The sequence below is a fragment of the Notamacropus eugenii genome, chromosome 4 (assembly GCF_028372415.1).
Source record: "Notamacropus eugenii isolate mMacEug1 chromosome 4, mMacEug1.pri_v2, whole genome shotgun sequence".
NCBI lineage: Eukaryota > Metazoa > Chordata > Mammalia > Diprotodontia > Macropodidae > Notamacropus > Notamacropus eugenii.
Genome location: NC_092875.1, coordinates 43,744,604 through 43,757,118, shown reverse-complemented (window position 1 = coordinate 43,757,118; position 12,515 = coordinate 43,744,604).

Here is a 12,515-nt window from a genome sequence, read left to right as displayed (position 1 = left end):
GCAAGGGTTTGTTTTGCTTTCAAACAACATGGCCAGCCCATAATAGTTGTGCTCTCTGAAGTAGAGCTGAATGTTTGGCAACTTAGTTCTAGAAAAGATCTCAGTGTCTGGTATCTTCCTAAGATCCTCAGAATCTTCCTAAGACAGTTCAAATGTAAGCAATTAAGTTTCCTGGCATGGCACTGGTAGACTGTTCATGTTTCACAGGCATAGAACAATGAGCTCAGCACCACGGCTCTGTACACCTTCAATTTGGTAGTCAGTCTAATACCTCTTCTCTCTCCAACTTTTCTTTAGAGCCTCCCAAACACTGAGCTAGCTCTGGCAATGCACGTATCAATCTCATTGTCAATGTGTACATCCTGGAAAGTACACTACCAAAGTAAGTGAACTTATCCGCAGCATTCAAAATTTCTCCATGTATGGATAGTGTGGTGGTGGTTGATGAAGCACCTGTGTTTTCTTGGGGTTAATTGTTAGGTCAAAATTAGCACAAGCAGTGGAGAATCATTGATCCATACTTTGTTGCATCTTGTCTTCGGAGGCTGCATTGAGCTCACAATCATCTGCAAACAGAAAATCATGCACCAACACTCCCTCCACTTTGATCTTGGCTTGTAGTCTTTTCACATTGAAGGATTTACCATGAGTGGGGTAGCTGACCTTAATGCCATGTTCATCTTCATTGAAGACATTTGATAACATGGCTGAAAACTTAACCTTTGTCTGCCTCAGTTTCCTCAGTTGTAAAATGGGGATAATAACCACACCTATTTCACAAAGTTGTGAAGATCAAATGACAATATATTTACAAAGCACTTAGCACAGTCCTGGTGCATAATAGGTACTATATAAATGTTTATTCCCCTTTCACCAGTCTTGTTAATCCCAATTTCTGAAATGCGGAAATGGAAACCCAAAGAATTTCAAATTGTTCAGGATCTTATAGCTGGTGAATGTTGGAATCAAAATCTAAACACACATCTCTAACCTCAAGTCCAGAGGTATCTTTGCTACACAACAATGCCTTTCATAGGAAATAAAATAAAGCATTAACATATAACAGATTACATTATAATTGTTACCTCTTTTGATCCTTGTAACAACCTTGTGAAGTTGATGCTAATATTATTACCATTTTACTGTTGAGGAAACTGAGGCATCATAGGTTAAATGATTTGCGTACTAGATCATGTAGCTAGCTGATCACTGGCCTCATCACCTGTATCCCTGTTGGAGTTGATGTATTTCTATATTAAACTTTTATGTGTAAGTTTATATATATATGTGTGTGTGTGTGTGTGTGTGTGTGTGTGTGTGTGTTGGTGTATGTGTATATGTGTATGTTTATATGTATGGATGTTCAACCCTCCTTTTCAATTTCACATATGAGTTAGGTTTATCTAATACCTTCTCCCTCTGCCCCTTCTTCCATGTTGTACGATCTTCTCAAATACCCAAATTAAGAGAAATAGTGAATTCTATCCTCCTCTCTTTGCTAGTGCATTCTTTTTATCTTCCCTTTTCATTGCCCTCTTCAAACCCTCAGAACAGAAACATACCATACCGCACCATAACTACCACAACTCACCACTGATTTTCTTATTTAACTCCCTTGATACCTTCTGAAGACATCAAGGTTCTATGTTTCTTCTCTCCCTATCAGAATGTTATGCCTTCATCATCAAACAATCTCTCTATTCAAAAACATTTCCTTTTTTACATTTCTCTTAACTCTTTGTTTGACTTTCAAAGTTTCTATACAGGTTTAGTCTGTCCGTCTGGAATGCCTGGAAGTCTTCCATCTCATTCAAGATGTATATTTGTTTTCCTTTGTAGGGTTATACCTGGCTTTTCAGGTAAATCATTCTTCATTATAAATCTATATTGATTGTCTTTTGGAATATTTTCTTCTAAGATTTCCACTAATTCACAGTAAAAAGTTGTCATGTCCTGTGCGATCCTGAATATGATTCCTTTGGTACTTGAACTGTTCCTGACTGCTTGCAGTACTTTTTCCCTTGACCTGGAAGCTCTGGATCTTGCCTATGATATCCCTGGAACTTTTTCTTTTGGGATTTGTTTCATGAGGTGATTTTTTTAAACCTGTTTTTCATTTTCATATTTTTTTTACCTATTTTCACTTTTCCTTCTGGTTCTAAAATCTATGAATATTTTTCATTTATCATTTCTTGAATTACAGTGTCTAGGCTTTTTAAAATTATGGTTTTGAGATATTCCAATGATTCTTAGATTATCTCTACTTGAGTTATTTTCCAGGTAGAGATAGACAGAGATACACACACACACACACACACACACACACACACACACGCCTATTCCCTTCCTGGTATTATCCTCCCTCTTAACATCTCCCTACTACACACTGACCTAATGAATTTAATGTGTTTATGATGTATGTGTACACACACACACATATATACACACATACTTGTATGTATGGATGGACATGTATACTCATATGTGTACTCATCTTGACATATATATGCATATATAAGATACTTCACCTTTTCTTCTGTTTTTTTTTAATCTTCAAATTTTATTCTAACATTTCTTGCTGTTTCGTGGAGTCATTGATTTCTTTGTAGTCTATTCCAATTTTCAGACATTCCATTACTTGTTTAAGGTTTACCACTTTCTATTGCAAGCTCTTTATTCTCCCTCCCATTTTTTATCCAAAGCCTTTAGTATATTTTTTAATGTTCACTAAATATTCATTTAGTCTTTATCAAAAATCCATTTTTCCCTTGAATCTTTACTTATACTTGTAATGGCATTATTCTTTGACTTTTAGGGGTTTCTCTGGATCTTTGATAATTATTTTTAGTGGCCTACATTTTACTCTGCTTGCTCATCTCTCTAGTCTTAGCTCTTGCATTGGGACTTTGTACCAAGGTCATCCTCTGACCCCTGCTTCTTTAGAGTCCTGCTTGATCTTGACCTTAGTCAACTGCATTCCTGTGCTGGCCTCTTTTTTGAGCTGTTTGGAACTTTGAGGTTCAAAGTATTAAATTTTCAGGGCTCTTTTGGGCATCTCAAGGTAAAACTGCCTGGGGAGAACCAGTATGAGCACTGATGCTCCTGGTCCCTTCCTCATCCCCTTTGTGGATTTCTGACAGCACTATGGCTTTCTTGGGTGAGCCCTTTCTCCTGTTGCTTCTACATACAGTCTTGAAGGCTACGTGTTCCACATCTCTGGCCATGTTGGGAAGTTGCCATCATGTTTACCTATGATCATGTTTCCTTTGCTGTATTTGTAGCCTATTAGCTTCTGGCTGACTTCTTGTGGGATTCTAAAGTGGATGAAATCACTTACTTTACCTTATCACTGGATTTCTTGATCATTATTCAGTCCAGTGCTATTTTTAGGTTTTTGCTGGAGTAGGTATGGGAAAACTGGACTTCTTGTCTCCATTCCAGCCGTCGTGTTGACCAGAAGTCCAGCTTAGAGTCTTAGAGAGTTACCTGGCACACTGAGAGATTCAATGATCAGTGCCAGGATCATATATCCAGTATGAGTCAGAGGCAGGCCGTGAATCTATGTATTCCTGGCTCTGAGGCCAGCTTTCTATCTACACCAGAGCTACCTGTCATAATGATGCATCAATTGTAAGTAAATTATAGTTAAGACAATCATTTCTAGGGAGGACTGATGCCCATTTATATCTCTGCAGCACTTTAAGACTACCATAGCATTTTAAAAAAATATTTATTTGCTTTTAGTTTTTAACATCCACTTCTATAAAATTTTGAGTTCTAAATTTTCTCCTTCTTCCTTTGCTCCCCCCTCCCCAAGATGGCATTCAGTATGATATAGGCTATACATGTATAATCATATTAAACATATTTCCATATTAGTCATGTAAAGAATTGGAACCAAAGGGGGAAAACCATGAGAAAAAAAGGATGAGAAAATAGTATGCTTTGATCTGCATTCAGACTCCATAGTTCTTTCTCTGGATGGCATTTTCTATCATGAGTCTTTTGAAGTTATCTTAGATTCTTGCGTTGCTGAGAAAAATTAAGTCTACCAAAGTTACTAAAGCATTTTTTTTAACAATAACTTGCTCAGTATTATCATCCCCATTTTACAGATGAGAAAACTCAGTAGAAAAGTGACTCATTTCAAGGTCACACATCTGGAAAATGTCAAAGTTAACATTCAAATTCAGGTCTAACATGACTCTAGGTCTATAGTTCTTTCCACTCCCATAATATCACTATTTCTAAATTCAGCAGTATTCCTTTTATGATATCTCTTGTGTGGGGAGTGGGGGTAATGATGACCAGCATCCATCAAGTGCCTACTCTGTATCAGTCAGGGGCCATCTCTAGTCATGCAGATCTATATCTTGTCACAGGACACAGATGGCTCCAGGGGAAAAGTAAGACTGGTGACTTTGCCCAGCCCTACCTCACTTAAATCCAATTCACTTGCAAGTCATGAAATTGCCTTCCTGACTTCATGGTCTTCTTTGTGAATGAAGGACTGAAAACACCCTGTGAGTAGTCCATTCTGCGTGTTTGTTCGTCCTTCATTGCCAGAGAAGACCATGCCATCAGAGAAATGATGACATGACTTGCACTTGACTTTGTTTTGAGTGAGGGAGGGTTGTACAGGTCACCAGCCTCACTTCTCCTCCAGAACCATCAGAATCCAGTGACCAGATATTCATCAGGATGACTGGAGATGACCCAGGATGAGGCAATTGGGGTTAAGTGACTTGCCCAAGGTCACACAGCTAGTGAGTGTCAAGTGTCTGAGGTGAGATTTGAACTCAGGTCCTCTTAACTCCTGCACTGGTGCTCTATCCACTGCACCACCTAGCTGCCTCTGAGTAGTCTATACTGCCCCACTGGGGACCCAACTGGCCAGCTTGCTCCTTCCTTCCTTCCTTCTTTCCTTTTTGCCTTTCCCTCCCTCCCCTTCTTCCTCTCCCTCTGATTCACAAGGTAATTTTGATGACTGTAACCTGGAAAGATATCTTGGGGTTTATGGACCAGATTTCTTTCTTAAAGGCCATGCTTTAAATTCAATCCATTCTAGCTCTCATTGATTGGACAACAATTGGTCCATGCCCAAGCCCCACCTAGTGGTCATTGTTTGGGCCCTGATATATAGAAATACATATATTTTTTTATTTGGTAAAAGAGACCATTCCTTGGCTTATTTCTTACCTAGCCTTAATCACTGAATGGGTGTTGCTGCAAAGTGAGAACTCAGAAAGACCTTAGCTGAGGCCAAAGTTTCCCACTGCATCTGGAGCCATCCCCAGTCATCCCTATCTATATTTTACCCCTGGACCCAGATGGCTCCAGAGGAAAAAGTGAGGCTGGTGATCTTGCACAGCCTTCCCTCACTTAAATACAATTTGCTTACAAGTCATGGCATAACCTTCCTGATGTCATGGTACTTTCTGAGAATGAAGGACCACCACCAACAACAATTATGTGTCAGGAACTGTGTAAAACACTTTACACTTTACAAATATTGCATTTACCCTTAATGAAAACCCTGTCAGGTAGGTACAAAAGTTTTATCCCCATTCTATAGTTGAAGAAAATGAGGCAGACAGAGACTAAGTGATTTGCCCAGGCATACAACTAAGAAGTGTTTGAAATTGAATTTGAACTCAGTTGTTGAATATCTGGATTATCTTGAATTGCCATCTCCTATGGATGACAAGATTATCCTAACAAGATTATAAACTCTCCCCAATTCCTTCTGCTGGCTTCTCTGATTTCCTTCAGATTTTAGCTAAAAAGCAAGAAACCTTTCCCAGTTCCCCTTAGTGTTCGTGCTTTCTCCTGAGATTATTTCCAATTTATTATACATATACATGTGTATACACACATATAAATGCATGTTATATAATATCTGCATGTTATATTAAAAGCATATTATTAAATACATGTATATTGGATATATGCATAAATTATGTGTACATATATGCATAACTTACATGTGTAGATAGTTGTTTGGTTAGACTGTGAGCTCCTTCAGAGCAGGGGCTATTGGAATTTTTTGCCTTCTTTTATAGACCCAAAGCTTAGCACAATGCCTAGCACATAGTAGGCACTTAGCAAATGCTTGCAGACTTGACTTGAACGCAAAACTAATTAGCATAGGGTCATGTCTGTAGCAAATGCCCAGTGATTTAATAGTTGAATGATTAAGGTGTTTTGTTTTTGTTTTATTCACATTTCCAAAAGGATCAAAATTGGGTCTGGTTGGAAATAGACTAGAATTGGCTTCCGAATCATGGGAGCCACTTTGCTCAAGATGAATTCTCGTCTCCTTTTCCATAACAGTGTTACATATCATGGAGAGTACCACCTGTATGAGGGGGAAAGAAGCAAAAGCCTGTTTCTCACAGTGGTTTCAGATTTTGCAGCTGTTCCTGTTTCAAGGGTATCTAACATGTCTGAAGATCTGACACCATGTTCACAAATGAATAGATTTCTGTGGCTTGACTATGCACACACGGAAATCTCTTCTTCCTCTTTGGTAAGGCATCTGAAGTGAGAGTGACATTTGGATTCACTTTTTCAAAAGTGTAGAAATAACTACCAGATTTTCTTCACATCATTCTAAATCTACAACCAATGCCAGGGAACCCTAAAATACTGGAGAAAAAAATAATTGGGAATGTGTATGATGGATTCACTTTCTTCATTCTTCAGAATCACAGTTTCAGAATTGCAAGTTATTTTAGAAGTTACTTGTCAATTGATAAACAAGCATTTATTAAGTGACTACTGTGTTAGGCAATGGGGGTACATGACAAACTAAATAAATACAAATAAAAGTATAAATGCATGCACATACATATGTATGTATGTATGTATATATATGAAACCTTCAAAAACCCATAGCTTTTCTATGTAATTACAATAAAACACAAAAAGCAATAATAGAAAAGGAAATCTTATCTCAAATAATTACAAAGTGCATAGAATATCTAGAGATCAACCTCCAAAAATACATCAAAGATTGGTATAGATTCAATTACAAAATGCTCCTTAAAAAAAAGAAAGAACCTAAAGAGGGGGAAGAATATTCAGTGCTCATGGTTAGGCTGTGCCAATATAATAAAAATGACAACACTTCCAAAATTAATTTATACTTTTAATGCTATGTCAATGAAATTATCGAGGAGATATTTACAGAACTTGATAAACTGATTACAAAACTGATTTAGAAAAAACAGAAGATCTAGAGTATCAAGGGAAATGATGAAAAGAAGTAAGGTTGAAGGAAGAACAGCACTTTCAGCCCTCAAACTATATTATAAAGCAGCAGTCATCATAACCATCTGTACTGGTTAAAGAACAAAGAGATAGATCAGTGAAACAGACTAGACGAGGAAGATTCAGAAACAATAGAAATCAATAGCTCAGTGTTTGATAAAATGGAAAATGTAGATCACCTAGGGAAAAACTCTTTGATTAAAAACCTGGGAAAACAGAAAAACAGTCTGGCAGAAATCAAGCTTAAACTAACATCACACTTTGTAATACACTCTAAACGAATACATGACTTTAGCATTAAAGATTACACTACAAAAAATTAGAAGAAAAACATCATATACTTCTCACAGACATAGGTAAGAGATATATTTCTAACCAATCAAGAGATAGAGGCAATTATAAAAGATAGAACAGATAACTTTGATTACTTGAAACTGAAAAGCTCCTGCACAGACAATTCATCTTGGATAAGGAGAGAAGTGATCCATTGGAAAAAAATGTTCATATAAAATTTCTCTCCTAATACTTTGGTATCTAAGATATAAAATGTAAAAAAAAAAAGGATACACATATATACATATGTGTACACATATGCATGTACCCATGTATGCCTATACATACGTGTGTGTGTGCTGAGTCTAATGCACATTCTCTTCCCCCCAGACTATAGTTTAAGAGAGATTATGCCCTTAAAGTCTTGGGGTGTAGGAAATGTTTGTATGTTTACTGTTGCTATATCTGTAAATATATCTTTGTAAATGTTAATCAATGTTAAGTGGTTAAATAGGACTTCAGTGCTAGGTATTAGACTTCTAAAATCGGAGGGGGTGGGGCATGGAAGACTTGGGGCTTGAATAGATGGCAAAGGAAAGAGAAACCCCAAACCTCTCCGGACGCACAAGAACCCTGAAGGATCAGACAGAACAGGCTGACCCTGACAAAGTGGGAGAATGGTGGATATATGCAATGCCTAGTCCTGGAAGACCCCTTCACCACCATACCATCCCTCAGATCTTTCTAGGGCACTTTTCCCCTATAGTTATATCTCACGTCCTGCAACGCCCTTTTCCCCTCTTCCCCCCAAAGTAGCCAGATTTAGACAATTCCTCTTCCCCTAACCTTCTAGCTATCGAATAGGCTTCAGGAGGAGGGAAGTAGTTACAATTACCTGCGTACTTCTGGCAGGTCCTCAGGAAAATCTAAGCTTCTGGAGGGCCAAAACAGCTTCACATTGTTTTTTGTAACCTTAGCGCAATGCCTACAGGTTTTCTTGTCATGCAGTCATTTTTCAGTCATGTCCTACTCTTCATGACCCCATTTGGGGTTTTCTTGTCAGAGACGCTGGAGTGGTTTGCTATTTCCTTCTCCAGTTCATTTTATAGATGAGGAAACTGAGGCCAACAGGGTTAAGTGATTTTCCCAGGGTCACCTAGCCAGGAAGTGTCTGAGGCTGAATTGGAACTCAAAAAGATGAGTCTTTCTGACTCCAGACCCACTGCGCCACCTAGCTGCCCCTGCTTATAGTACACTCTTAATAAATACATACTGAATTTAATTGAGTGGAGGACCAGATGAGTTTGGTTTCTAAGTGAGACTCTGGTTGGAAGCCTGGCTTTGCCAATGAATACCTACATCACCTTGGTCAAGTCACTTTTTTCCTCTATGCCTCAGTTTCCTCAACTTCAAAATGCAGCTTATGGCTTCAGTTCTCCAGGGTTGGAATAGATGGGTTCTAAGGTCTCTCTCAGATCTAAGTCTGTGATCCTATAATCACCTTGAACAGAGAAGATAAGGAGCTCTTCCTAGAGGACTCAGCATTGCAGCAGGGCCTCCAAGGACACATAAGCAGTCACAGTAATTCAAAGGAGAGGTTGTTTGACTTCTCCAAGACTCAATTTTCAGCTTCAGTACTGGACACACCTTTTTAGAATCTGTTTGGAAGCACTCCCCTTTTGTGTCTCTCTTTTTGCCTTTGCAGTGGTCTGTTCTCCTTAGCCCAGGGCACAGTGTGCTAGTCCTAGAGTCAAGAAGACCTGAGTTCAAATCCAGCCTCAGACACTTACTAGCTGTGTGACTCTGGGTAGGTCACTAAACCCTATTTGCCTCAGTTTCCTCATCTGTAAAATGAGCTGGAGAAGAAAATGGTGAACCACTCCAGTATCTCTGCCAAGAAAATCCCAAATGGGGTCAGGAGGAGTCAAGCAAGACCGAAATGACTGAACAATATTTGGTAGTTGGAAGAAAACAAGAAAGGCTTCATATACAAGGTGGCACAATAACCACATCTTGAAGAAAGACACAGATGAGATGAGGTAGGGGTGAGGAAGCATGTTTCAGGCATGAAGGATAATCAGAATAAAGGAAAGAAGACAGAAACTACTGTGTTGTGTGTGAGGAACAGAGTGAACAGTGCCACATAGGTCAATGCTGTCATAAAGTAGAACAATCTGATCGCTTTTTTAAAGCCTTTCTTTGTATTCTCAGAGCTTAATACAGTTCCTGGTGCATAAAATGCACTTAATAAATGGTTGGTGACTGACTGACTGATGGCTAACTCATTAAAACTGGGTTAGTAGCAACTGAAGAGTGACAAAAAGGGAACAATCATTTATTAAGTTGTCTATTATGTGTGGCACTCTGTGCTAAACACCATACAAATATGGCCTCATTTGCAGGAGATTCCCCTTCAAAGGGTTTTAGAAGAGAGAGTCTGGGTGGGGATCTATATTTCCAGGATAGTACTTAGGCCCCCACGGCAGAGACCTAGGGGAATAAATGGATCCTTTCACGAGTCCTTCAGCAAGCATTCACTAAACGTCATCTTCTACGTGCCAGGGACTGTGCTAAGCTCTGAGTGTATAAAGAATTTTTTTGTCCTCATTGGTCAATCAGTCCTACTCTTCGTGACCCCATTTGGGGGGTTCTCTTGTCAAAGATACTGGAGTGGTTTGTCAGTTCCTTCTCCAGCTCATTTTACAGATGAGAAACTGAGGTAAAGAGGGTTAAGTAACTTGTCCATGGTCACATAGTTAGAAGTGTCTGAGGTCAGATTTGATCTCATGAAGATGAGTCTTCCTGATTCCAAGCCCAGTACTCTATCCATTGTGCCCCTTAGCTGCCCAGGAGAAACGAAGAAAGTTCCCCCCTCGGAAAAAAAGCCAACCCCAAAACAAGCAAACAGTCCCACAGTCAAAAATCTCCCACTACCACTGAATTTGTTCAGCAAAAAATATTCTTATTCAGTTATTTCAGATTTTTTGTGATCTCATTTTCTTTTCAAAGATACTGAAGTGATTTGTCATTTCCTCCTTCAGCTCATTTTACAAATGAGGAAACTGAAGCAAACAGGGTTAAATGACTTGCCCAGGGTCACATGGCCTGTGTCTGAAGCCAGATTTGAATTCAGACAGAAGGGTCTTCCTGACTCCAGACTAGGTATTCTATCCACTATGGCACCTAGCTGTCCCTAGCTAAGATATCTATTGTCTACTAAAGACAACCTAGGTGAGCTTCTTGATCAGGACTTCCTCTAAATACAGTAGCAAAGACTTTTACAAACACAAAATATGTTTTGTTCTCCTTTTTTCTGGTGTAGACAGAATGCCCCTTCAATAATGTCATGAGCTCTTCAAGATATTTGTGGTTTTCATGAATTATTTCTCCTGAAAAAGGAAGTGTTCACCAAGAGATGTTTATGTGCCATAGGCCATCAGGCAGAAAGAGATCTTAATCTTTAAGAGTAATGGGTAACAGATAGGTTGGGATTTATCAGACAAGCCGTCTCAAAATCTCAGAATTGGAAGGGACCTCAATGGCCATGTGGTTCAACCCATAACTCAACAAAGTTTTCTTTTCCAATATGCCCCGCAGAAGTAGTCATCCACCCCTTGTTTGAAGACTTCCAGTGAAGAGGAATTGACTACTTCTGAAGGAAGCCATTCCACTTTGAGATCATTTCATTAAAAAGTCAGGAAGCCTATTTTTCCCTTCCTTCCTTCCTTCCTTCCTTCCTTCCTTCCTTCCTTCCTTCCTTCCTTCCTTCCTTCCTTCCTTCCTTTCTTTCTTCCTTCTTTCCTTCTCTTCTTGTACAAAATGACTAGTATGGAATATGAGTGTTACATACAATAATTATACATGATGGCACACCTATATCAGAAATAGATATATCAGATTGCTTGCCATCTCGGGGAGGGGAGAAGGGAGGGAGAGGAGTGAGGAATAGAATTGGGAACTCAAAACTTAAAAAAATGTTAAAAATTATTTTAATATGTTATTGGGGGAAAATAAAATATTATATATATGTGCATGTATATGTATATATGTGTGACTATATGTGTGTATGTATATATTATATATGATCTTTTTTTTTTTAAGAAAGCTGAAGGGGGATGGAATGGGGAAGGGAACGAGATTCCCATTCAGGAATATGATAGAGAAAGGTCCAGAGAATCAGAAATAAAGCCTGAAGAGAAATGAAAAAAAGTCAGCCAACATTTATGAAATACAATATATTCCAGGCTCTATGCTCAACCCTGGGGGTACAAAGAAGGTCAAAAACAGGGTCCCTGCCATCCAGGAGCTAACATTCTGATTGGAGAGACAACATATAAACAACTTGTACATGTACAAGACATAGACACATAGTGTAAATAGGAGTCAGTCTCAGAGGGAAGCCACTAGCACTGAAGGGGGCTGGGAAAGGATTCTTGCAAAGGTAAGATTTAAGTAGAATCTCGAAGGAAGCCAGGGAGACTCCAGGAGGCAGCACTCAGGAGTCCAAGCATTCCTGGAATGCTGATAGCCAGTGGAAATGCAGTCAGGAGATGAAGTGGCCCCCTCCCCGTCCCCAGCTCCCATCAATTGCTCCTAGTTGTACCTTCTGAGATAAAGCAGAACAAATCCATTTCCTCTTTCGTAAAATAGTCTTTCACAAACTGAAACCCCATCATGCTCCAGCTTGGGCTTAGAATCTCAGAATTTCTGAACTGAAAGGGAGCTGGGAGGTTGGTCTACTCCAACCTGTACAAGATTCCCTTCTAAAAAGTCCCTGACAAGGAGTCCTCTGGCCTTTACTTGCAGACTTTCATTGTCTCTAAGATGAAATAAAAAATTCCTCTGCTTGATATCCAGAGTAATTTCTGTGGCTTGATAACTCACAACCAGAAGTGGCTTCTTCCTCTTTTGTAAGGCATCTGAAGAGTTCCTTCCAAATCCCATTATTTCCCTCTAGGATAGTTTTAATT